Below are 26,382 nucleotides of genomic sequence, written 5' to 3' on the forward strand. Positions count from 1 at the left end.
TCACAGAGGAAGACATCAACAGAGGAAGAAAGGAATGAAGGAACTACAAAACAGCCAGAAAAAATGAAAAAGATGCTTATAGTAAGTCCATACCTATCAATAATTATTTTAAATGTGAACAGATTAAATTCTTCATTGAAAAGACATAGGGTGGCTGAATGGACAAAAATCAAGATATGTGTATATGTTGCCCACAAGAGCCTCACTTCAGTTTTAAGTATATATACATAGGTAGAAAGTGAGGGAATAGAAGAAGATAGTCCCTACAAATGTAACCCCAAAGAGAATAAGGGTAGCCATAAGCATATCAGACAAAACAGACATTAAGTAAAAATCTGTAACAAGAGACAAAGAAGGTCATTATATAATGATAAAGGCTTCAATTCATCAATAGGATTTAACAGTTTAAATATATATATACAGCCAACATCAGAGCACCTAAATATATTATGTAAGTATTACCAGATCTGAAGGCAGAAATAGGCAGCAATGCAATAATGGTAGGGGACTTCAGTAACATACTTTCAATAATGGATACATCATCCAGATAGAAAATCAGTAAGGAAACATTGGACTTGAATTACAGTGTATTTTAGATAAAATAGACTTAACAGACCTCTACAGAGCATTCCATCCAACAATAGAAAAATGTGCAAATACACATTTTTCTCAAATGCGCACAGAACATTCTCCAGGATAGATCACATTTTGGATCACAAGTCTCAACAAATTTAAGAAGATTGGAATCATATCAAGTATCTTTTCCAACTATAAAGATATGAAACTAGAAATCAATAACAAGAGGAAATTGTAAAATTCACAAATATGTGAAGATTAAGGAACACACTCCTCAACAGTTAATGAATCAAAGAAGAAGTCAAAAAGAAAATTTAAAATATCTTGAAATAAATGAAAATGGAAATATATTATACCAAAAGTTATAGGATGCAGCAAAAGCAGTTCCAAGAGGGAAGTTTTTAGTGGTAAACACATTAAGAAAAGTGAAAGATCTCAAGTAAACAACCTTGTTTTGCACCTCAAGGAGCTAGAAAAAGAAGAATGAACTGAGCTCAAAGTTAATAGAAGGAAGAAAATAAGATCAGAACAGAAATAAATGAAATAGAGACTAGAATAACAGTAGAAATAGAGACTAGAATAACAGTAGAAAAGATCAACAAAATTAAGAACTATTTTTTAAAAATCTAAACAAAATTGACAAACTTTAGCTAGGCTAACAATTAAAAAAACCAGAGAAGACTCAAATAAAATCAGAAATGAAAGAGGAGATATTGCAAGTGACATTACAGAAATTCAAAAGATCATAAGAGACTGCTTTGTACAAATATATGCCCACAACTTTGATAACCTAGAAGAAATGGATACCTAGAAACATACAATGTACCAAGTCTGAATCATGAAGAAATAAAATATCTGAATAGACCAATAACTAGGAAGGAGATTGAATCAGTAATAAAAAAAATCTCCCTACAAAGAAATGCCCAGGACCAGATGGCTTCACTGGTGAATTCTACTAAGCATTTATAGAAGAATTAATGACAATCCTTATCAAACTCTTACAAAAAATTGAAGAGGAGGGAATACTCCCAAACTCATTATGAGATCAGTGTACAAGGAAAGACAGACAAAGACCCTTTAAGAAAAGAAAATTTAACCAAGGAGGCGAAAGATCTGTACACTAAAAACTATTAGACATTAATAAAAGAAATTGAAGAAGACACAAATAAATGAAAAGTTATCTTGTGTTCATAGATCAGGAGAATTAATATTATCAAAATGTCCATACTACCCAAAGCAATCTAAAGATTCAGTGCAATCCCTATCAAAATTCCAATGTTATTTTTTCACAGAAGTAGAAAAAACAATCTTAAAATTCATACGGAACCACAGAAGACCCCAGATAGCCAAGACAATCTTGAGAAACAAGAACAAGCTGATTTAAGTTCTGTTACAAAGTATGGGATTGGTATAAAAATACATATATCACTGGAACAAAATAGTCCAGAAATAAACCTACACATATACAGTCAACTAATATTTGACAAGGGTGCCGAGAACACACAATGAGAAATAGGAGAGTCTCTTCAATGAATGATGTTGGAAAATTGGAATGAAATTTGACCCCTGTCATACACTATTCACAAAAATTGACTTGAAATGGATAAAAATTTCAATATAAGACCTGAAACCATAAAATGCCTAGAAGAAAACATAAGGAAAAACTTATTGACATTGGTCTTAGCAATGATTTTTTTTGGATATGACACCAAAAGCATAGGCATCGAAAGCACAAATCATCAAAGGGGACTACCTGAAACTAAAAAGCTTCTGCACAGGAAAGGAAACAATCAACAATGGAAAGATAACCTGTGGGAGAAAATATTGCAATCTGTATATCTAATAAGGGGTTACTATCTAGAATATATGAAGAACTTATACAACTCAATAGGAAAAACAAACAAAACCCCCACAAGAAACAAATCCAATTTAAAATGTGCAAAAGACCCGAAAAGACATTTTTCCAAAGAAGGAATACAAATAGCCAACAGGTATATGAAAAAGTATTCAACTTCACTAATCATCAGAGAAACACAAATCAAAATCACAGTGAGAAATCACTTCACACCTGTTAGGATGTCTATTATCAAAAAGAAAAGTGATAACAAATGTTGGTGAGGATGTGGAGAAAAGGGAACCCCTGTACAATGTTACTAGGGCTGCAAATTGGTTCAAGCATTATAGAAAACAGTATGAAAGTTCCTCAAAAAATTAAAAATTGAACTATCATATCCCACTTCTGGGTATACACCCACGGAAATGAAATCAAGATCTTGAATAGTTATCAAACTTCCTAGTTTATTGCAGCATTACTTACAATAGCCAAGAGATTTTCCATATACCCCTTTCCCCACTCATACATATCCTTCCTTATTATCGATATCCCCCACCAGAAAAGTACATTTGTTAACAAATGCTGAACCTACAAATGACATGTCATAATCACCCAAAATCCATAGTTTATATAACAGCTAACTCTTGGTGTTACACATTCCATGGGTTTGAACAAATGTTTATTGACATGTGTCCATCATTATGGTATCACACAGAGTATTTCACTGCTCTAAAAAGTCCTTTGTACTCCATGTATTCATCCCACCCTGTCAACCCCTGGCAACCACTGACCTTTTTACTGTCTCCATAAAGTCAAATAGTTGGACTTTGTGCCTTTTCAGATTGAATTCTTTCACTAAGTAATGTGCATTAAGGTTCCTCCATGTCTTATGTCTTGCTAACCTATTTCTTTTTAGGGCTGAATAATATTCCATTGTTTGGATGTATTCACTTACTGTGGGACATCTTTGTTGCTTCCAAGTTTTGGCAATTATATAAAAGCTGCTATAAACACCTATGTGCAGGTTTTTGTGTAGAGAGAGTTTTTTATTTATTTGAGTAAATACCAAGGAGAGTGATGGTTGGATCATATGATAAAAGTATGTTTACTTTTGTAAGAAACTGCCAAACTGGCTTCCAAAGTGGCTCTTACATTTTCATCAGCAGTTAATGAGTTCTTGTTGCTCCACATCCAAGCCAGCATTTGGTCCTGTTAGTATTCTGGATTTTGGCCATTCATAGTTGTGTAATAGTATCTCATTGTTGTTTTAATATGCATTTCCCTGGTGACTTATGATGTAAGCATCTTTTCAGTTGCTTATTTGATATCTGTATATCTTCTTTGGTAAAGTGTTCAGATATTTGGTCTTTTTAAAATTGGTTTATTTGTTTTTTTACTGTTGAGTTTTGAGAGTTCTTTGTACATGTTGGATAAAAGTCTTATATCAGAAATGTGTTTTGCTAATATTTTCTGAGTTTGGGACTTGTATTTTCACTGTCTTAACCATCGGTTTCACAGAGCAGAAGTTTTAAACTTTAGTAACAGCATTTTTTCTTTCATGAATTGTGCTTTTGTATCTAAAAATTCCCCAAAATTTGCTTTTCAAAAATCAGTAGAACTTTACTCACTTCCATTCTTTTGCCATGAACAGAAAACTGGAGAAAGCAAAAATGTGTGTTTACAAAGGTAATTGGCCTCTTTACCCAGAAAAGATCAAAACCTCTAAACGACAACGAGGAAAATAAAAGCACCCTCCTCTACATCTCCTGAGCTGACCCTTGTCATCTTAGAAAAAGCCTTCAGTCTGCTGGCCAGGGACTGTGTTTATGGCCAATTCAAGTTAAGGGCAAGAAATGAGACCAATTTGTTCCTGTGATATCCTTAAGCATAGTTTTGTAAGTGCTTTAAAGTCATCGTCTACTAATTCCAACATCTGGGTCGTCCGGAGGTCATACTTCATTTACTGTGTTTTTTCTTGAGAAAACAGATTTCTGTTTCTTTATACATTAAATAACTTTGGATTGTATCTGGGACATTGTGAAAAATATGTTGGCAAGACTCTGGATTCCATTATGTGTTTTTTTTTTTTAACTTTTTAACTCCCTTCATTCATTTCTCTCACTCCCAATCCCCCACCTCTGGCAACCACCAATCTGTTCTCTGTATCTATGAGCTTGGTTGATTGATTGATTTCCCATATAAGAGAGATCATATAGTATTTGCCTTTGTCTGACTTATTTCATTTAGCATAATGCCCTTGAAGTCTAACCATGTTGTCACAACTTGCAAGATTTCATTCTTCTTTGTGACTGAATAATAGTCCATTGTATATACATACCATAACTTCTTTATGCATTCATCCATTGTTAGACACTTAGGTTGTTTCCATATCTTCACTGTTGTAATTAGTACAGCAGTGAACATGGGAGTGCGTATGTCTTTTTGAATTAATGGTTTTGTTATCTTTAATAACTACCCAGGAGTGGAATTGTTGGATCATATGGTAATTCTATTTTTAATTTTTTGTGGAACCTCCATTCTGTTTTCCATAGTGGCTGCACCAATTTCATTCTTACCAACAGTGCACCAGAGTTCCATTTACTCCACATCCTAGCCATTATTTGTAATTTCTTGTCTTTTTGATAATAGCCATTTTGAAGGTGTGAGGTGATATCTCATTGTGGATTTGATTTGCATTTCCCTGATGATATGTGATATTGAGAATCTTTTCATGTACCTGTTGGCCAACTGTATGCCTTCTTTGGAAAACTGTCTACTCAGATCTTCTACCCATTTTTTTTTTATTTATTTATTTAACATTTTTTATTGATTTATAATCATTTTACAATGTTGTGTCAAATTCCAGTGGAGAGCACAATTTTTCAGTTATACATGAGCATATATATATTCATTGTCACATTTTTTTCTCTGTGAGCTACCATAAGATCTTGTGTATATTTCCCTGTGCTATACAGTATAATCTTGTTTATCTATTCTACAATTTTGAAATGCCATCTATCCCTTTCCACCCTCCACCCCCTTGAACCACAAGTTTGTATTCTATGTCTATGAGTCTATTTCTGTTTTGTATTTATGCTTTGTTTTTTTGTTTTTGTTTTTGTTTTTTAGATTCCACATATGAGTGATCTCATATGGTATTTTTTCTTTCTCTTTCTGACTTACTTCACTTAGAATGACATTCTCCAGGAGCATCCATATTGTTGCAAATGGTGTTATGTTGTTGGTTTTTATGGCTGAATAGTATTCCATTGTATAAGTATACCACCTCTGCTTTATCCAGTCATCTGTTGATGGACATTTAGGCTGTTTCCATGTCTTGACTATTGTAAATAGTGCTGCTATGAACATTGGGGTGCAGATGTCATCCTGAAGTAGGGTTCCTTCTGGATATATGCCCAGGAGCAGGATTCCTGGGTCATAAGGTAGGTCTATTCCTAGTCTTTTGAGGAATCTCCATACTGTTTTCTACAGTGGCTGCACCAAACTGCATTCCCACCAGCAGTGTAGGAGGGTTCCCCTTTCTCCACAGCCTCTCCAGCATTTGTCATTTGTGGATTTTTGAATGATGGCCATTCTGACTGGTGTGAGGTGATACCTCATTGTAGTTTTGATTGGCATTTCTCTGATAATTAGTGATATTGAGCATTTTTTCATGTGCCTATTGATCATTTGCATATCTTCCTTGGAGAATTGCTTGTTCAGGTCTTTTGCCCATTTTTGATTGGGTTGTTTGGTTGTTTCTTAGTAAGTCGTATGAGCTGCTTATATATCCTGGAGATCAAGCCTTTTTCGGTTTCATTTGCAAAGATTTTCTCACATTCCGTAGGTTGTCTTTTTGTTTAACTTATGGTTTCCTTTGCTGTGCAGAAGCTTGTAAGTTTCATTAGGTCCCATTTGTTTATTCTTGCTTTTATTTCTTCTAGGAGAAAAGTTTTGAGATGTATGTCAGATAATGTTCTGCCTATATTTTCCTCTAGTAGGTTTATTGTATCTTGTCTTATGTTTAAGTCTTTTATCCATTTTGAGTTGATTTTTGTGTATGGTGTAAGGGAGTGTTCTAGCTTCATTGCTTTACATGCTGCTGTCCAGTTTTCCCAGCACCATTTGCTGAAGAGACTGTCTTTATTCCATTGTATATTCTTGCCTCCTTTGTTGAAGATGAGTTGACCAAAAGTTTGTGAGTTCATTTCTGGACTCTCTATTCTGTTCCATTGGTCGATATGTCTGTTTTTGTACCAACACCATGCTGTCTTGATGATTGTTGCTCTATAGTATTGTCTGAAGTCTAGGAGAGTTATTCCTCCAGCCTCTTTCTTTCTCTTCAGTAATGCTTTGGCAATTCTAGGTCTTTGATGGTTCCATCTAGATTTTATTATGATTTGTTTTAGTTCTGTGAAATTTGTCCTGGGTAATTTGATAGGGATTGCATTCAATCTGTAGATTGCCTTAGGCAGTGTGACCATTTTAACAATATTGATTCTTGCAATCCAAGAGCATGGGATATCTTTCCATTTTTTAAAGTCTTCTTTAATTTCCTTCATCAATGGTTTATAGTTTTCTGTGTATAATTCTTTCACCTCCTTGGTTAGATTTATTCCCAGATATTTTATTACTTTGGGTGCTATTTTAAAGGGGATTGTTTCTTTACTTTCTTTTTCTGTTGATTCATCATTAGTGTAAAGAAATGACACTGATTTTTGAACGTTAATCTTGTAACCTGCTGCCTTGCTGAATTCTTCGATCAGCTCTAGAAGTCTTTGTGTGGACTTTTTAGGGTTTTCTATATATAGTAACATGTCGTCGGCATATAGTGACACATTCACCACTTCTTTTCCAATTTGGATCCCTTTTATTTCCCTCTCTTGCCTGACTGCTGTGGCTAGGACTTCCAAGACTATGTTGAATAGGAGTGGTGATAGTGGGCATCCTTGTCTTGTCCCAGATTTTAGTGGGAAGCTTTTGAGTTTTTCACCGTTGAGTACTATGCTGGCTGTAGGTTTGTCATATATAGCTTTTATGATGTTGAGATATGTCCCCTCTATACCTGCTTTGGTGAGAGTTTTTATCATAAATGGGTGTTGAATTTTATCAAATGCTTTTTCTGCATCGATTGAGATGATCATGTGGTTTTTGTCCTTTCTCTTGTTGATGTGATGTATTACATTGATTGATTTGCGTATGTTGAACCACCCTTGTGTCCCTGGGATGAACCCCACTTGGTCATGATGTATAATCTTTTTTATGTGTTGTTGGTATCTATTTGCTAATATTTTGGTGAGGATCTTGGCGTCTATTTTCATCTGTGATATTGGCCTATAATTCTCTTTTTTGGTAGTGTCTTTGCCTGGTTTTGGTATCAGGGTGATGGTGGCTTCATAGAATGAGTTTGGGAGTATTCCCTCCTTTTCAGTCTTCTGGAAGAGTTTGAGAAGGACTGGTATGAGTTCTTCTTTGTATGTTTGGTAGAATTCCCTGGTGAAGCCGTCCGGTCCTGGACTTTTATTTGTAGGGAGGTTTTTAATTGCTATTTCAATTTCATTTCTAGTGATCAGTTTGTTCAAGTGGTCAGCTTCTTCTTGATTCAGTCTTGGTGGACAGTATGTTTCCAGAAACTTGCTCATCTTCTCTAGGTTATCCAGTTTGGTTACATACAGTTTTTCATAATATTCTTATATGATATTCTGTATTTCTATTTTATTTGTTGTAATTTCTCCATCATCCTTTCTTATTTTGCTAATTTGTGCTCTCTCTTTTTTCTTCTTTGTGATTTTGGCCAGAGGTTTATCGATTTTATTTACTTCTTCAAAAAACGAGCTTTTGGTTTGATTGATTTTTTCTATGGTCTTTTTAATCTCTATTTTATTTATTTCCTCCCTGATCTTTATAATTTCCTTCCTTCTGCTGCCTTTTGGGGTTTTTTGTTTTTCTTTTTCTAGTTCATTCAGCTGGTGGGTTAAATTGTTTATTTGAGATTGTTCTTCTTTTTGAGGAAGGCCTGTATCACTATAAACTTCCCTCTGAGCACTGCCTTTGCTGTGTCCCATAAATTTTGTGTGGTTGTGCTTTCATTTTCATTTGTCTCAAGGTATTTTTTAATTTCAGCTTTGATTTCCTCATTGACCCATTGGTTTTTTAATAGCATATTGTTTAATCTCCATGCTTTCCTTTTTTCTCCTTTGTTTCTCTGTTGTTGATTTTTAGTTTCATGGCATTGTGGTCAGTAAAGATGCTTGAGATAATTTCTATCTTCTTAAAATTGCTGAGGTTTCTTTTGTGCCCAAGTACATGATCAATCCTGGAAAATGTTCCATGTGGACTTGAAAAGAATGTATATCCTATTTTTGGGGGGTATATTGCTCTGAAAATATCCACCAAGTCTAATTTTTCTATTGTATTATTTAGTTTCTCTGTTGCCTTATTTATTTTCTGTCCGGAAGATCTGTCTAGTGATGTTAATGAGGTGTTGAAATCTCCATTTATGATTGTATTCCCATCAACATCCCCCTTTATCTCTGTTAGTAATTGTTTTATGTACTTAGGTGCTCCTATATTGGGTGCATATATATTAACGAGTGTAATATCCTCATGTTGTATCACTCCTTTGATCATTATAAAATGTCCTTCTTTATCTTTCTTTATGACCTTTGTTTTAAAGTCTATTTTGTCTGAAGTCAGTACTGCAACACCTGCTTTTTTGGTTTTTCCATTTGCATGGAATATCCTTTTCCATCCTTTCACTCTCAATCTATATGTGTCCTTCTCCCTAAAGTGGGTCTCTTGTATGCAGCATATTGAAGGGTCTTGCTTTATTATCCAGTCTGCCACTCTGTGTCTTTTCACTGGAGCATTTAGTCCATTAACATTTACAGTAATTATGATAGATGTTTGTTTATTGCCATTTTGAACTTATCTTTGCAGTTGATTTGGTATTCCCACTTTGTTCCTTTCTTCTTCCTTTTGTGGTTTGGTAATCTTCCTTTGTATTATCATGGATTTTATTTAGTTTTTGTGACTCCCTTGTAAGTGTTTGGATGTGTTTACCCTCTTCTGTAAGTCTATTAGCCCATGACTATGTCTTGAACCCATCCTACCAAAAACAAAAAATTTAAAAAAAAGTAAGAAAGAAAGAAAAAAACTATATTTTCTTGCTTCCCTATCCCACTCTTAATGATTTAAATGTCTTCTTTTACAATTTCGTGTTTATTTGTAATTCATGAGTTATCACCTTTCCAGTTATGAGTTTCTCATTTCTGTAGCATCCTGCTGCTTTTCTATTTAGAGTAGACCTTTCAATATTTCTTTCAGCATGGGTTTAGTGTTGCTAAACTCTTGTAGTTTTTGCTTGTCTGTGAAATTCTTTATGTCTCCTTCTATCCTAAAGGATAGCCTTGCTGGATAAAGTATCCTAGGCTGCATCTCTTTTTCATTCAGGACTGTGAATATATCTTGCCCCTCCCTTCTGGCCTGTAGTGTTTGTGTAGAGAAATCAGCTGAGAGCCATATGAGGGTTCCCTTGTAACTCACTCTTTGCTTTTCTCTTCCTGCCCTTAGGATCATGTCTTTATCCTTGACTCTGGCCATCTTGATTATGATATGTCTTGGTGTAGGTCTGTTTGGGTTCTTCCTGTTTGGGACCCTTTGAGCTTCCTGTATTTGGATATCTGATTCCTTCTTTAAGTTTGGGAAGTTTTCATTCATGATTTCTTCAAAAACCTTTTCAATCCCCTTTGTTCTTTCTTCCTCTTCTGGGACCCTTATTATGTGAAGATTGGCACGGTTTATATTATCCCATAGGTCCCTTATGTTGCTTTCATTTGTTTTTATTTGTTTATCTTGCAGTTGTTCTGATTGGGTGCTTTCTGTTGTTCTGTTTTCTAGGTCACTAATTCATTCCTCTGCATTATCTACTCTGCTTTGCACAGCCTTTAGATTTGTTCTCATCTCAGCAAATGAGTTTACTAATTCTGCTTGGTTCTTCTTTGTAGCTTCTATTTCATGTTTGACATAATTTATATCTCTAAACACTATCTCTTTTTTTAGTTCCTTCAACACTTTGATCACTCCTTTCTTGAAATCTTGATCTAGTAGGCTATTGATGTCTATTTCATTGATTGTTCTTTCAGGGGATTTCTCTTGTTCTTTTAATTGGGAGTGGTTTCTCTGCTTCATCTTGCTTATATATCTCTGGTACTGTGGCTTATTGAGTATCAGTTATCTATTGTGGTCCTTAAAGGAGTTTATTTATTTATCTATCTAATGCCTATGTAGGAATAAACTTAAAAAGTAAAAGAAAAAAAAAAAAAAAGGAAAGAGAGAAAGAATTTTAAAAGAAGGGAGAAAAAAAGGTTTGAAAACAATGTATAATCAATTATAGAAGCGCAATTTGAATCGGACTAGCTTTTGAGTTGAGACGTCTTTTTTTTTTTTTTCCTAAAATCCCTTAAAAAAAAAAAAAAAAGAAAGATCCAAAAACAATATTTGAAACCTATTTATAATCTATAACAGGAGAGCAAAACCAAAAGAATGAAAATGAAATCAGGTAGATTATGTTTTTTTTAAAAAAAATAATATAACTACTTTAATAGACAAATTTAAAAAGAAATTAAAACTAGAAGTAAAAATTAAAAAGAATAGAAAATTGAACAGATAAAAAATACGATAAAATAGATATTTTAAGAGAAGGGAGAAAAAAAGGCCTGAATATAGTGTATAGTTAATTATAGAAGAGCAATTTGAATTAGACTAGCATTCAGATTGAGATCTTTTTAAAAACCCTCAAAAAAAAGTAAAAAAGATCAAAAAATGACACCTGAAACCCATTTACAATCAAGAACAGATCAAACCCAAAAGAAGTGAAAATGCAATCAAGTGGATTCTCTTTAAAAAATATAACTACGTTAAGAGAGAAACCCAAAAGGAATCAAAACTAGAAGCACACACAATTGTCTACAAAGAAAAATTCAAAAAGGAACCAAAACTAGAAGCATACACAACCTTCCAGAAATTAGAAATCATTAATGTAATAAAAAATAGAATAGACAAAAAAAATAAAAAAAAAAGATATGATAGAGAATTCCGAAAAAGGGGAGGAAAAAAAAGGCCTGAAAACAGCGTACAATGAACAACTGAAGAGTAAGTTAAAGCAGAACAGCATTCGTGTTGAGACGTCTCCCAAAAAGCTCCAAAATAGGACAAAAGAGGAAAAAACACATTTGAAACCTGTGTACAATCAACAACAGGGGATCAAAACCAAGAGAGAGAAAAATGACACAACATGGATCTTTCAAAATAACAACCATACCATTTTAAAAGGAAAAATTCAAAAGGGACCAAAACTGGGAGGATATACAAGTGGTTAAAAAGCAAAAATCAAAAAGGTAACAGAAAATACAACAGGCAAAAACAGATTTAAAAAAAAAACTAAAAAGGGGAGGGGGTGTTCTGGAGACTGTGTGCTCTTAATGAGAAGTCTTTCTGTCTTCGCCCTGTTTCGTGAGCTCGGCTTGTTGTTTCCCGAGGCCCTCTGTTGGCGCCCTTGTCTGTGCTGCTCCCAGTGCCTTTGGCAAGCAGATTGCGCCCCCTCCCCGCACAGAGTTCCTGCCGGAAAAGCTAGGGGCCATCCACCGTCTCCCGGTGCCGGTTGCTCCAGGCTGCGGCCCGCTCTGCCCCTGGTCGGCACTCCGCTGGCGGGTCCGGAAAGACTGTAGAACAGCACCGCCCCTGCTCTGTGTCCAAACTCAGCTCCTTGTTTGTTCTGGCAGCGTGAACTTTGTGAAGCACCTGGGTGGAAGGATCCTATCTGACTCAGGCTGCAAACAAGTCTCACTCCTGCCTAGGAGGTTGCAGAGCCCCCGGGTGTGGATTCAGGTCTCAGCCCCACCCCCGCCCCGGCGCTGTGCACAGGAGAATATGGCGGCTGTGGCTTAGCCCCACCTCTGTTCTCAGGAGAAGTGCCAGTTATGGCGGTACATGTCTGAGGTGACAAAGACTATGGTGCCCTTCCCCACAGGGCACACCAGCCGTGTTGCTTTGCTTTTTTCGCAATTTATGGGGTACCGAGGTTGTTCTGCTCCATATCCCCTCCCAGCCATGGCACGCAGCCCCCTGCAGTCCCCCGGGGCTGCCTCAGTGCAGCCGCCCCGGACCTCTGCCCCGCTCGGGCCGCCTGCCCCGGCCCCAGCTGCCGGCTGGTGACTCAGGCTGGGTGTCGTGGGGACCCTTTGTGCTCATTTAACTCAGTTCTGTCGGTCAAGGGCTGCTCTGTACAGATCCGAGCCTCAGAGGCTCCCCCTCCGTCCCGCTGGTCTCTCTGTTGGAGAGGGGGAGACCCAGCCAGCCAGCGCCAGTCGTCCTTTGTCGCTCCCTCCCTGCGGGACCGGTTCGGCACTGTTCAGCCTTTTTGTCTTCCTTTTTTTTTTTTTTTTTTCCTTTTTTCTACCAGATTTTTGGCGTCTTTGTCTTTTGAAGAGGACAATGTTCTGTCAGAGTTCTGAAGGTGCTCTGGATGGCTGTGTGGGTCCGTAGATGTGAGTCTTGTTTCTGTGGGAGAGGGTGAGCTATGGGTGTCCTACTGCTCCGCCATCTTGGCCTCTCTTTCTACCCATTTTTAAAGCAGATTATTAGTTTTGTTTTGTTTTTTTTTTTTTTTTGCTATTGAGTTGTATGAGTTCTTTATATATTTTGGATATTAACCCCTTATTTGATATATCATTTGCAAATATCTTCTCCCATTAGGTAGGTTGTCTGTTAATTTTGTTGACGGTTTCCGTTACTGTGCAGAAGCTTTTTAGTGTTATACAGTCCTACTTGTTTATTATTGTTTTTGTTGCTTTTACTTTTGGTGTAAGATTAAAAAAGATCATCACCAAGACCTATGTAAAGGAGTTTACCACCTATGTTTTCTTCCAGGAATTTTATGGTTTCAGGTCTTAAGTTCAAGTTCTTAATCCATTTTGAATTAGTTTCTGTGCATGTTGTAAGATAATAATCCAGTTTCATTCTTTTGCAAGTGGTTGTTCAGGTTTCCCAACACCATTTATTGAGTAGACTATTCTTTCCTTATTGATATTCTTGGCTCCTTTGTTGTAAATTAATGGACCATACATGTATAGGTTTATTTTTGGATTCTCTGTTCTGCTCCTTTGATCTGTGTCTATTTTTATGCCAATACCATATACTGTTTTAATTATTGTTATTAAATATAAGCTTTATAATATAGCTTGAAATCAGGAAATGGGATGCTTACAGCTTTGTTTTTCTCAAGATTGCTTTGGCTGTTTGTAGTCTTTTGTGGTTTCAGATAGATTTTAAGATGGTTTCTTCTATTTTCTTAAGAAATACCATTGGAATTTTGATAGGGATTGCATTGAATCTGTGGGGTTGCTTTGGGTAGTATGGACATTTTAACAGTATTAATTCTGATCCATGAACATGGGCTATTTTAAAATCTATTTGTGTCTTCTTCCACTTCTTTCCTTAATATCTAGTAGTTTTCAGTATACAGGACTTTCAGCTCCTTGGTTAAATATACTTCTAGATATTTTATTCTTTTTGATGTAATTGTAAATAGGATTTAAAAAAAATTTCTCTTTCTGGTAGTTCGTTACTAGTGTATAGAAACACAATAGATTTTTGTGTATTGATTTATATCCTGCAACATTACTTAACTCGTTAGTTCTAATAAATTGTGATAAAATTCATAAACCGTGCAATTCACCATTTTAACCATTTTAAAGTGTACAGTTCATTTGCTTTTACTTCATTCATAATATTGTGTAACTATCACCACTGTCTTGTTCTAGAACATTTTCATTACCCCAAAAGGAAACCAGCACTAGTTGATCACTCACTTCCCATTCCTCCCTGGCCCCAACCCCTGGAAATCACTAATCTGCATTCTTTCTCTATGGTTTTTCTTACACTTGATATGTCATATAAATAATATGAATAATACAATACCTGACCTTTTGTGTCTAGCTTCTTTCATTTAGCATTATGTTTTCAAGGTGAATCCATGTTGTAGCATGTATGAGTACTTCATTCTTTTTTATGTCTGAATAATATTCCATTATGTGGATATGACACATTTTGTTTATCCATTCATCAGTTGCTGGATATTGGGGTTATTTCTACGTTTTCACTACTGTGAATAGTGCTGCTAGAAATATTAATGTACAAGTTTTTGTTTGAATACCTGTTTTTTATATATATATATAAAATATATAAATATATATATATATACGTGGGAGTGGAATTGTTTTGTTATGTGTTAATTCTTTATTTAATTTTTTGAGCAACTCCCAAACTATTTTCCAAAGGAGCTGCACAATTTTATATTCCCACCACTCTTTATCACTGAGAAAGCTCCAAAGTGTGCGGGGGTAGGGAGGGAGTAAAGAAGTCCCTGAGCTTATCACTCAGGGAGCCACTGGATAGGTCAAAACACATAGCCACAATTTTTTGAGAATAATGTCTGTATTGCTCTCTCTGACATCATCAAAGTGCACCAGGAATCTGGACAACCATCTTCATGATTGCCACCTGAGCTAGAGGGTGGGAGATTTTAGGTGAGTAAGATAAAATGCCACAACCCTCTCTTACCAAAATTCAATAGTTCTTTTCCTCATTAAGTGTTCTCTTGGATGCTGTAAGGTTTTGATTAGATTCCAGAGTTCTGAAAAAGTTGATTTTGACATTTTTTTTTGTCAGCTTAATCATTGCTTTAATGGTGGGATGGAGCTTTGGAGTTCTCTGCCATTTTTGGTAACATCACTCCTATTATATCATTCATTTTTTGAAGATATTTCTTTTGTTTTTTCAGTTTGGCATAGCTCAGATTGAAAATTTGGTCTTTCCTATAGAGAGCAATAGCTGAAGTTTTATTTCAGTTCTTCTAGCCTTTTCTGGGCTGATTGGAATTTGCCCTGTGCAAATATTATTCAAGAGTAAGCCAGAGATTTGGGCAGAGTTCACACACAGAATTTGGTACACTCCTCTCTAGCTCTCTTCTTTCTGGGATGTCTTTCTTTCTAGATGCTGTGGTTATCTTGGAGCCTTTCCTTAATACATCAAGCCACTAAGACTGTGTACTTCTATCTAGTTTTTAGTGTTCCAAATGTCATGTACTTGGGCCTCGGTTCTTTGCTTTTTAAATAATTTAAGAGGAGTTCTTAAAATGAAGTTTCAGGCACCATCTAGTTGGGGAAGTTTATAGGGTATTTGGCATCTATATTGGTCTTCTAGATCTGTCTTAACAAAATACCACAGAATGAGTGGCTTAAACAACAGAAATTTATTTGTCACCGTTCTGAAGGTGGAAGTCCAAGATCAGAATATTGGCATGTTTGATTTCTCCTAAGGCCTCTCTTCTTGGGTTGCAGGTGGACACCTTCTTGCTGTATCCTCACATGGCCTTTTCTTCATTCATGTATAGCAGACTCCTGGTGTTTCTTTCTGTTCTTATAAGGACACCAGTCATATTGAATTAGAACCCCACCCTCATGACCTCATTTATCCTTAATTACCTTTTTAAAGTCCCTGTCTGCAAATGCTGTAACTTTGGGGGTTAGGACTACAATGTCTGGATTTGGAGGACACAATTCAGCCCAGAATGGCATCTTCTTAGTCTCATGACATAACTGACATCAATGAGAGCTGTGCTTGTTCCACCGAGGCAGGCATGCAAAATTTAAAAATAAAAAAGAAAGAAGAATTCAAAATCAGCTTCCCAAAGAAAATACCTGAAGTGTGAGTGCCCACTTCTTGCTGGCTGAGTGACAGTTTTATACCAGAGGTCTCCTTGGGTTTTGCTTTTCTGCTAGTGAAAACAAAACTTGTAAAATGGAAGCAATCAGCTAAATATTTCCAACTAGTTATTAGTTCTCTTTAAAAGCAGAGAAGTGTCAAAATTTAAAGTTTATAGACTTTTTTCTCTCTCCCTAAGTAGAAAAAGATACAGGTGCTGTTAGCAATGAGGAATCCGGAATGTTTGGGAGTTATTTTACAGAAAGAAATGAAATTGTTCTATAAATATTATAGTTTCCTTTTAGATGCACACTGGATGCACAGTGCTTCAGTTGGAGAATGTTCTTTGAACACAAATATTTCAGACAGTGGTGTCAGGAGTGTCATGCTGTAGCAGATGTATGTAGTCATGGTAAAGTGCAGTATCTTCACAATGGGCATATACTCTTCACTCAGAAGTTAATGGTTGCTAAATTCATAGCAACATGTGACCTCACTGCCCATTGGTCATCTTTCTGTGAAACTGGCTTCCACAGAATGCTAACTAGGAACTCATTTTTAATGCCAAATTCTAGGCCTGCTTCAAATATTTGGGAGCCCCCTCAAGGGACCTTGTGGTTCACTTTTGTGCCATGCTGTAGACATCATGTTTCTCTAGCTGGAATATTGGGACTCATGATTCTGATAATGAGACAGAAAAATTGAAATTGAGACCATTCCAGCACATCTAGGGTATCTGATATAGTAATAGTAGCTATGAAGATGTCTAGCAGGCCTAAGATGTCTAGCAAAGAAAGCCAAGGAATTGTCTACTGGCGGAACTGTTTCCGGAGAGGAACTCCTGTGGGAATGGGTTGACACTGGGTATTCTGTAAGTCTTCAGAATAACTTTAGCAAGAAACCAGAGGATTATGGTTCAATTGGAACCTGGATTAAATTGAATTGATTTGACTATCCATGGGAAGTCCACAGCTTCTGGTGTACTTTTTGAAGCCCACGACCAGTATGAACTTTGTTTTTCACCCTGTTTGCTAAAACATTTTAAGCAAACTAAATGAATCTTTCTTTCGATTGTACTTCTAACTGAATTACCGTATGCTATTTGGAAATCATAATTAGTTTTGAAATTTACATTTAAATATAAATTGTGCACTATCACACTGATTGATCTGAGTCTAGGATAAGGAGAAGAGAATTATTCTCATAGTTTTAGTCTTACTATTTACTCCAATGCTTCATCTATTGCATGGAATCCCAAATGTGCCTTAAAAACTCTGATTGGTGTATAGAGGCTTCAACTGCGTATTATTCTTTCCTCAGCTTCTCATTTTTACATCATCTCTCATTCATTTAGAATGCAGTTTTAATTTCCATGGCCAGTGTGGCTTTTCTGTGTTCTCTTAAAGGAAAACTGCCGAGGTTGATAGGTTCAAATTTGACTTTTCTTCCTAAGTGCATTTATGCGTTGCCAAGATCTTCCTGCTTCCTTACATGCTTTTGATTTTAATGGTTGATGCACTGCCAGTTGACTCAAGGACCAAGCAATTACAATAATGTCAGCCCTCAAATGCGATTGTATAAATCCAGAATAGTCTGCTGCTTTTCTTTGTACTTAAAGAGTGTAACAAGAACAGTGCCCAGGAATCAATTTAAGAACAATAGGCTGTTGAGTTAAAGCATTATTATCATTAAGAGGTATTTTTACAATGCTTCGCATTTTAGCAATGATTAAATCTAGGTTCTCAGCCCACTCCTGCCATGACTTATTAGGTCACCTTGGGCGAGTCACCCTAATGCCTCTGAGCTTCCTCATTTATAAAATAAGGGGTTGGACTGGATGTTTTTCCAGGTTATTTAAGATTCTTAAATTTATGATTGATAAAATTATTCTGCTGAATACTTTTCAAGTTAATCCCACTTTTATGATTAAAAATGGAAACAGTGATATTAAAACTCAGTGTTATACAATAAGTCTTTTACAAAACTGACTTGAATTCCTAATTCTTGGCTCATGCTAACACTATTGGTTTTAAAATGTGAATAATACAAAGACAATTTTTAGAGGCAAAAATGTTTTAGACATCTGGTGTTGACAATTATTTATTGTAAATTATATAAATATTTAAGAACATAAAATTAGGCATACATTTCTTATGCTTGTAGCTTCTACAAAATTGAAGGAAATCAATAAATTAAACATTGAAAAACTTAAAACTTTAACTTAGTAAGCTGAATGATGTTGTTTTGCTGAAACTGAAACATCTATTTGCATCTATTGAATGTTGAATTTGATCCTGTCTGCTATGGGATGGGTTTCTTTGAATTTGGCACATCTAATTAATAGTGCCATGTCATGACAACTGTTTAACCAGTTTCCTTTATTTATTTGTACAGCAAACTGGGATGTTATTTGGCCTCAACTAAGTGCAAGTATATCATTTACTTACTTAACGTACCTTTCCCTTTTCTCCTTAGCTTTTAACAATTAAAGCAGTGCAACTTAATGCCAGTGTAAATGTAACACAAACATGAGCACTGAGGTTATGTGGCAGAAATTATTCATTTGTGCATTAGTAATTCATATGCCAGATACTTCTATGTGCCAGGTCCTATTCTAGTCCCTGGGGATATAGCAATGAATAAAAATGAAAAAGGCTCTGCCTTCACAGAGTTTATATTCAACTAGGAGTCATCAGGATGATTTACAGTATTAATTTTACACTATTTTAAAATAAAAACAGAAGTAAAAATGTTACTATAAGGAACTTGCTGACCCTTGGGAATAAGTCCATTGCATATTTCTAAGAGATCCATGGATCCAAATTTGAGAAAGCTTCCTCTCTTTAATTTCTTTCTTTTGCATTAGAAACTTCCTAACTTTTGCAGAACCTTTAAAAATAGAACAGTTTGTCTAGTGCATAACTTTTGGTAGAATTTTAATTTGCAAGGAGCTGATACCTGGGCCACATTGCCCAGGCAGCTAAGTTAAGGCAGCGTGGCAAAATGGAAAGAGCGCCTGTTCAGGGATTTGAAGACTGGGACTCTTGGCTTGGTCTGTCATTTAGCAGACTGTGTGACCTTAAGGAGGGCATTAAACCTCTCTGAACCTCAGTTTCCTCAGCTTCAAAATCATTCATTCTTACCTTTTTGGGAACGATAACTCTTTGAGAACCAGATGAATCCTATGAAGCTTATGCATACTAAATGGCTTATACACATGAAATTTTGCTTATGAGTTCAGAGGACTTAAGAACTCCTACCGTTCAGAGATAACCACTAGTAATTTTTTGTTGTAAATATTTTCTATTATTTAGTTAGTGCTTGTCCTCTAAACAATATATTGTGACAACTTTTCCATTTTTCTGCAACATAATTTTAATGGATATATTGTAATACATTTAAGCAATGGCTTATCACTAGACAACATAGTACATACCCGTGTCTTTTGCATAGCATCAGTTCTCCCTGTTAGTGGTAATTGTATCCCACATTTCTTTTGTAGACATATGCTATTTTAGCCATGTTTCTGGGTGAGATTTCTCTAGCAAAGCCATATGATCAGAATCAGAGTTTATATGTAACCAAGTTAGATCTAGTATGATGCAAGAAAGCATTTGTTAGCAATTCTGGGGAAAAGAAGATTTTCATGCTCTGAATTTGATAGTGTTTAAGTGATGATCATTAGGTGGACCAGTTAGAAAATGAAGCTGAACCTCAGAATAATCAGACTCATAAGGTGGATTGTGGTGACATTGTTGGAACCTGAAAACAGCTTTAAAGCCTTTGGATATTTTTCAGTTATAAGAACCAATACGTTTTCATTTTGTTTAAGCCCTTATAAGTTGAATTCTTGGTCACTTGCAACTTAAAGAACCCTAAATACAGACATTTAGGTTATTTTCAAAATTTTGACTATTATAAATAATGCTACAATGAATATCCTCACAGTGTTAACTCTTTGGAGTATCTTTAATTATTTCTTTAATGTTAATTCTATAAGTAGAAGTCATATTAATTCTGGAGTGTAATTGTCTGGTTCTGTTTTCTGCATCACGTATGGCAGAACTGAATTTAGATACAAATTGATGTAGATTGAATGGTTTATTAGCATGAATCAATGGTAATATAACATTTTTTCTTTTCCACCCAGGATTCAATCCACAATTATGCATTGCACTTAGTTTTTTATGCTTCTGTAGTCTCCTTTAACTCATAGTAGTTCCTTGATCTTTCTTTTTCTTTCATGCCATCCATATTTTTGGAAAATACCTGCCAGTTGTTTTACAGAATGTCTCTCAGTTGGGTTTGTCTGTTTCCCTATGAGTAAATATAGGTTAGGAATTTTTTATAGGAAAATTATATAAGTGGTGTTGTGTCTTTCTCAGTGCATCATATTAGAGGGTATGTGATGTCACTTGTCCCATTATTGGTGATATTAACCATTTTTCCCTTGGAAATTAGTAGGTTATACATGAGAAGATTCTCTGATGCTGTGTATCTTTTTCTCCTTAAAATACTACACAATAGTTATAACATCTTTTTCTGATTGTTGCCTGAATTGATTATTGCTATGATGGTTGTAAAATGAAATATTCTAACTCCATCATTCCTTTTACAGTTATTAGTTGATATTCTGTAGTTAGAATGAGCTTTTCCTTCTTTCTTATTCACTCACTCACTCATTCATTCTTTTACCTTTACTATCAGCATATACTGTTACATTCTTGTTTGCTTAAATGTGTTACCATTCTTTGTTATCATTAGTCTTTTTTAAAAATAAACTTTAAGTTTTGGAATAGTTTAGGTATATAGAAAAATTGCAAAGATAATATACAGTTTCTGTGTACTCCCCACCCAATTCCCTTTAAAATTAACATCTTACATGAACATGCTATATTTGTCAAAACTAAGAAATCAACTTTGGAACATTGCTATTAACTAAATTAGAGACTTTATTTGCCTTTCCACTAATACCTTTTTTTCTGTTCCAAGATCCAGGCCAGGACACCACAATTCATTTAGTCAGTATAGCTCCTTAGTCTCCTCTGATCTGTAATGTTTTCTCAGTCTTTCCTTCTTTTCATGACCTTGACAGTTTTGAAGATTTACTGGTCAGATATTTTGTAGATAGTCCCTCACTTTGGGTTTGTAAGATATTTTCTCATTATTAGATTGGGGTTATGGGTTTTGGGAAAGAATACCACAGAGGTAAGGTGCTTCTCTCATTGCATTCTATTTAGTGGTACATCATATTAACCTGACTTATCACTGATGACATTAACTTAGTGTCTGCCAGATTTCTCTCCTGAAAATTTCTATTTCCCCTGTTTCTTTCTCTATTCTTTGGAATAGACATTCTTTGGCAAGAAGCCTGTACTCAAGGCTTTAAATTAAGCTCCACTTCTTAAGGGAGGGGAGTATCTACATATATTGTTTAGAATTCTTTTGTAAGGAAAATTTCTTCCTTCAATTTGCTCCCATTTATTTATTAAATCATTTATCTATATTGCTATTGACTTATGCATATTTATTTTATACTTTGGGTTATAATTCAGTACTACATTAGTTTTTTTTCCATTTGTTCCACTTTTAGCCATTTGTAGTTCTTTTTTTAAATGTATATAATCATCTTTATTATAATTCATTAATACATTTGAAACTGACATGGATCTCTTTAATAAGACATCTAGGTTCTAACGGGCATATGCTTTCCACTCATTGTTAGAAAATCCAGTTTACTTCAGAATAGTAAAAAAGGTCAAGTAATATCTTAGTGTTATTATGACAAGTTTCCAGCTCATAGGAAACCTGGAAGGGTCTCTGGGCTCCCAGGTCAAAAGACTATATAGACCTGCCCACACTCAAATGTCTTCTGGAATTCCTTAAAAATTTCAGTGGGCCCCTGGTCAACAGGATATTCTATTACTCTGCTGGTCTTTAAGGTGCAGTTCTAGGGTTAAACACTGTGCCCAGACATTTTCAAACTGTCCAGGCTTATCTTCCAAAGATGGTGTACTGCTTACTTTACCAACTCTCCCTGCCAAAAACTTAACGCTTTGGGGTCCTTTATTTGATTAACTGCATAAGTGTTAACTACACAGTTAGGTAAGACTCCTCTTCTCTCCCCAAATCAAGTTGTTTGGAATCCCGAATAAATGCTGTAAAACAGAGCAGGTAAGAGCTTAATCCAGTAGTACTGCAAAACTGATTAAAGCAGATTTTTCCTTCACTTTGGATCAACCCAGATCCAGGCTGGTTGATCTAGAAAGCTTTTTCCTGCATGGTTTGTCTCTCCAGTCATTGTCCATAGGACCCTGAGAAGCTGTAGGAATATGCAGGTGCAAACTCAAGGCCTGGCTTTATCTCCAACATTGTGGAAAGGGACTGTACAACATGGGGCAGAGCCCTGTGCTCCCCTACACTACCTGGAGAGAGCCTGGGGAGAGTGACTTCCCAGGGTATCCATGTTGGTCATTCATAGTTCTTTTAGCTTGGCTTCTGGGTCTTTTTTTTTTTTTACATGTTCCTCCCCAGCCCAGCAATTTCTTACTTTCTATCATCACAAAATGCTCCAGGCTGGTCTTATGTTTTCCTTCTCCAGCCCTAGAATCAGCTCTTTCTCCAAATATTATTTTTGACTCTCAATTTTTCCAAGATTTGGCCAGTGAGAACCTTTTTAAGCTGGCTTCTTGATTATCTTAATATGTCCCATCAATTTTTAAGCAGTTTAAACTTTGTTGCACAATAAGATGTTCCAGTTTCACCTTACTACATTTTTTTCTCCTGCTGTGGAATCTGCCATTTATCCAGATAATCTTGTTTCATTTTATTTGGGAATGATACTTAGAAATCAAGATCTAGGCACTAGGTGTGCTAATTGCTATTAGAGACTCATTGCTTTTAGGATCTTTCTGCAGACAGAGCTAAGTTCATGGTTCTTCTTAGCTTTCTCTCATTCCATGTTTGTAATATTCTTTTCCCACAGTGAGAACTGTGGCTCCCAATAACTTTAATATTTACTCATTTGCTCAATCCTGTAATACTTATATATATATATATATATATATATATATATATATATATATATATATACATATAATACATACAACATAGTTTCAGGATTAGAACTCTCATATCTCTATAAATAAAAACTAAATAAGAGGTCAAGATTTGTTTGTAGTTCTTCCGTATCTTCAGCCTGAGGGTATATTCAAAATATTATTGTATTAGTCAGGGTTCTTTAGAAAAACAGGACCAATAGGAGATTATATGGAATTGGCTTATACAGTTATGGAAATTGAGAAGTTCCACAATCTGCTGTCTGCAAACTGGAGACCCAGGAAAGCCAGTGATGTAATTCAGCCCAAGTCTGAAGGAGTGAGAACCAGGGGAGCTAACAGTGTGAATCCTAGTTCAAGGGTCAGAGAAGATGAGATGTCCCAGCTAAACAGTGGAACAGGAAAAAAGGGACGAACTCCTCCTTCCTCTACCTTTCTTCTATTAAGGCCCTCAAGGGATTGGATGATCCCCACTCACATTGAAGAGGGTAGTCTATTTTACTGAGTCCACTGATTCAAATGTTCATCTCATCCAGAAACGCAATCATAAACACACCCAAAAACAACATGTGGGCACATATGGTCAGTCAGGTTGACACATAAAATTAATCATCACAGTTTTGTTCTATAGCAGGGTCAGCAAACTTTTTCTGTAAAGGGCCACATAATTTTTTAGGCCTGGTGAGCCACATTATCTCTGTTGCAACTACTCAACTCTACCATTGTAGCAGGAAATCAGCCAAAGACAATAAGTAACAAAAAAGCCTGGATATGTTCCAGTAAAACTTTATGTGCAAAAAGCAAGTGGTGATTTGAATTTGGTCAGTGAGCCATAGTTACCTGGATTCTAAAATTATTTAGATTTTTTCTTTTTTTATTACATTTTGTCTTTAGACCTAGGACATATAGAACCAGTTCCTTGCATTCATTTTTCTTTTCTTTTTGAGATTATGTTATTTATTTCTCTATGGAGTCAATTTTAGGGTGTGTTTTCCTAATTCTTCTTGATTTAACTTTATATTTATGATTTGCAGACTTCCTGATATTTTGTTTTGTACCCTGGGCAAGCTGCTTAATTTAGGAGGAGTAACTTTGGGTTTTCTAATTTAAGAAATTACAAGTGTAGCCAGAGAAGTTAAATAAGAAGATTGCCCTGACCCTGTGCTGGGCGCTTAGAGGCATTATCTTATTCAATGCTCATCATAGTACTACCACAGTTTACTGAATCAAGATTCCATAGATTATAAGACATGCTTTTTCTCATTTCAGAGATGTTAAAATGTTAGAACTGATGAAACAATATAATGTAGGTACTGTTATTTTTGTTGTTTTAAGAGTGAGTAAATTGAATCAGAAAGGTTATTTGCCCAAGAGTACATAGCTAATAGGTGGCAGATTCAGGAAACAAACCTAAATCTCTTTCCCCTAGATGTTTTCTATTGCCTTCCCTCTCTTTTTCCTTCTCTCCCTTCCTCCCTTTTTTTCTTCCTTTTAAACATTTAAAATTTTTGTTACTGGGGTTTACCATCTTTATCAAAAATTGGCTCATCTGATTGTTTACTTATCAAGCTTCATCCTTTCCATCATCTCAGTTTTTTTGAAACCTACCTTCTCAGGAATCCTTACCTCAAAACTAGAAATGAGTTGGAGATTTCCCATTATCATGACCTATTTAGAATGTGCCACTTATATATTTTATTGTTTATTTTATATAACATTAACATTAACTTTCAGTAATTATTATAGGTCTTTTGTATGATCAAGCCTTTGTTAAATTTTTCACAATTTTGTTTAACCAAAAAGGCCCTTTTATGTATTGTATATTTCAACATAATTTACTTTATTGTATAAATTTCTAGGGAAACAAAGTTGACATGGATATATATGCTTTGGGATAGTATTACGTATATGCTTTGAGATGATAAAGGGGTGATATGCCTAAGGGATAAATATAGGAAGAATAATTGTCTGTAATTGAATTACATCATGAATGGACCTGTATATTGTCACATATTCAAGTACCAATAGTAATAATATTCCTGCTACTAAAAACAATAATATAAAAATAACAGGTAAATAATGAGCATTTACTGAGTGTTTCCTACATTCAAGCATGTTTGAAGTGTTTTATGTGCATTCATACATTAAGTTTATTTTATTCTGAAATTCCATAAATAAGTACAATTATTATCCCCATTTTATAAAGAAGACAAATTACTCAAGGTTACATACCTAATAAGAGGCTAAGTTAGGGTACAATATTTAAGTGCTGGTTTAAGTATTTGAAACTATTTCAGCTCAGTGATGATAGATGGTACATTACAGATATGTATAGCTTCCTATAGAGAAATAAGTTCATGAAATAAATTTATTTCCAAGATATTATTTATTCTAAGAACTCCCCTCTTATATAAGCCAGGACTGTGGGTGCTTCCTGGGGTCAGACTCTGAAGCTGTGTGGGAGAGGTTTAAGTATGGCCAGTGAATCTCAGAACACAGGGCCAAGGCAGCTCTGGAAAGCAAAGTTCAGGTTGTAGTAGACATTGTAGTTGTTCCCTCAGCATTCATTCCCCTTCTCTGGGTCACCTGATTTTCATTTGATTATCTACTCCTCTTTGACTCAGCCCACATGTTTGTGGGAACTTGACTTCACTCTAGGGGAGGGGTTGCATCTGCAGCAACATAGTCCAATCATCTGGTCAAAATTTTGGTTTGGAGGTGACATATGGGCTGACTTGAGTCAAAGATGTTGGAAAAGATATTTTCTGGCAACTTCTAAGGAAGAATCACTCTTTATCTTTCTCATATTCAAAACTGTTTTGTTCAGATAAAGAGCCTGGAAGTACTGCAGCCATATTGCTACTATGAGTGAGGCGGGCCTTAGGGTAAAGCTGATATCATGCAAGAGAAAGCAATGAAAGAGAGTAGATCTTGAGGGTTCTCACCACACCAAAAACCAATAACAAAACAAAAAAAGTAACTCTGTGAGGTGACAGATGTGTTAATTAATTTCACTTGTGCTAGTCATTTCACAGTGTATACTGGTATCAAGCCATCACATTGTACACCTTAAATATATATAATTTTTCTTTGTCAATTATGCCTAAGTAAAGCTGGGGAAAAAAGAGTGAAGATATCTTTTAGCCCCGA

General features: G+C 35.5%; 1 protein-coding gene and 1 non-coding gene across 2 annotated transcripts in view; one reads left to right on the forward strand and one right to left on the reverse strand.

Moving 5' to 3' along the window:
- SOX2 (SRY-box transcription factor 2) overlaps positions 1-26,382 on the forward strand; it is a 627,102-nt gene that overhangs the window by 20,161 nt on the left and 580,559 nt on the right. The gene's annotated exons all lie outside the window — the stretch shown is intronic.
- Positions 22,442-22,645, reverse strand: LOC116155800 (small nucleolar RNA SNORA73 family). The gene has a single exon (XR_004139691.1). It is a non-coding gene; the product is annotated as a small nucleolar RNA SNORA73 family (small nucleolar RNA).

This window comes from Camelus dromedarius, chromosome 2 (assembly GCF_036321535.1).
Source record: "Camelus dromedarius isolate mCamDro1 chromosome 2, mCamDro1.pat, whole genome shotgun sequence".
In the NCBI taxonomy this organism is placed as follows: Eukaryota; Metazoa; Chordata; class Mammalia; order Artiodactyla; family Camelidae; genus Camelus; species Camelus dromedarius.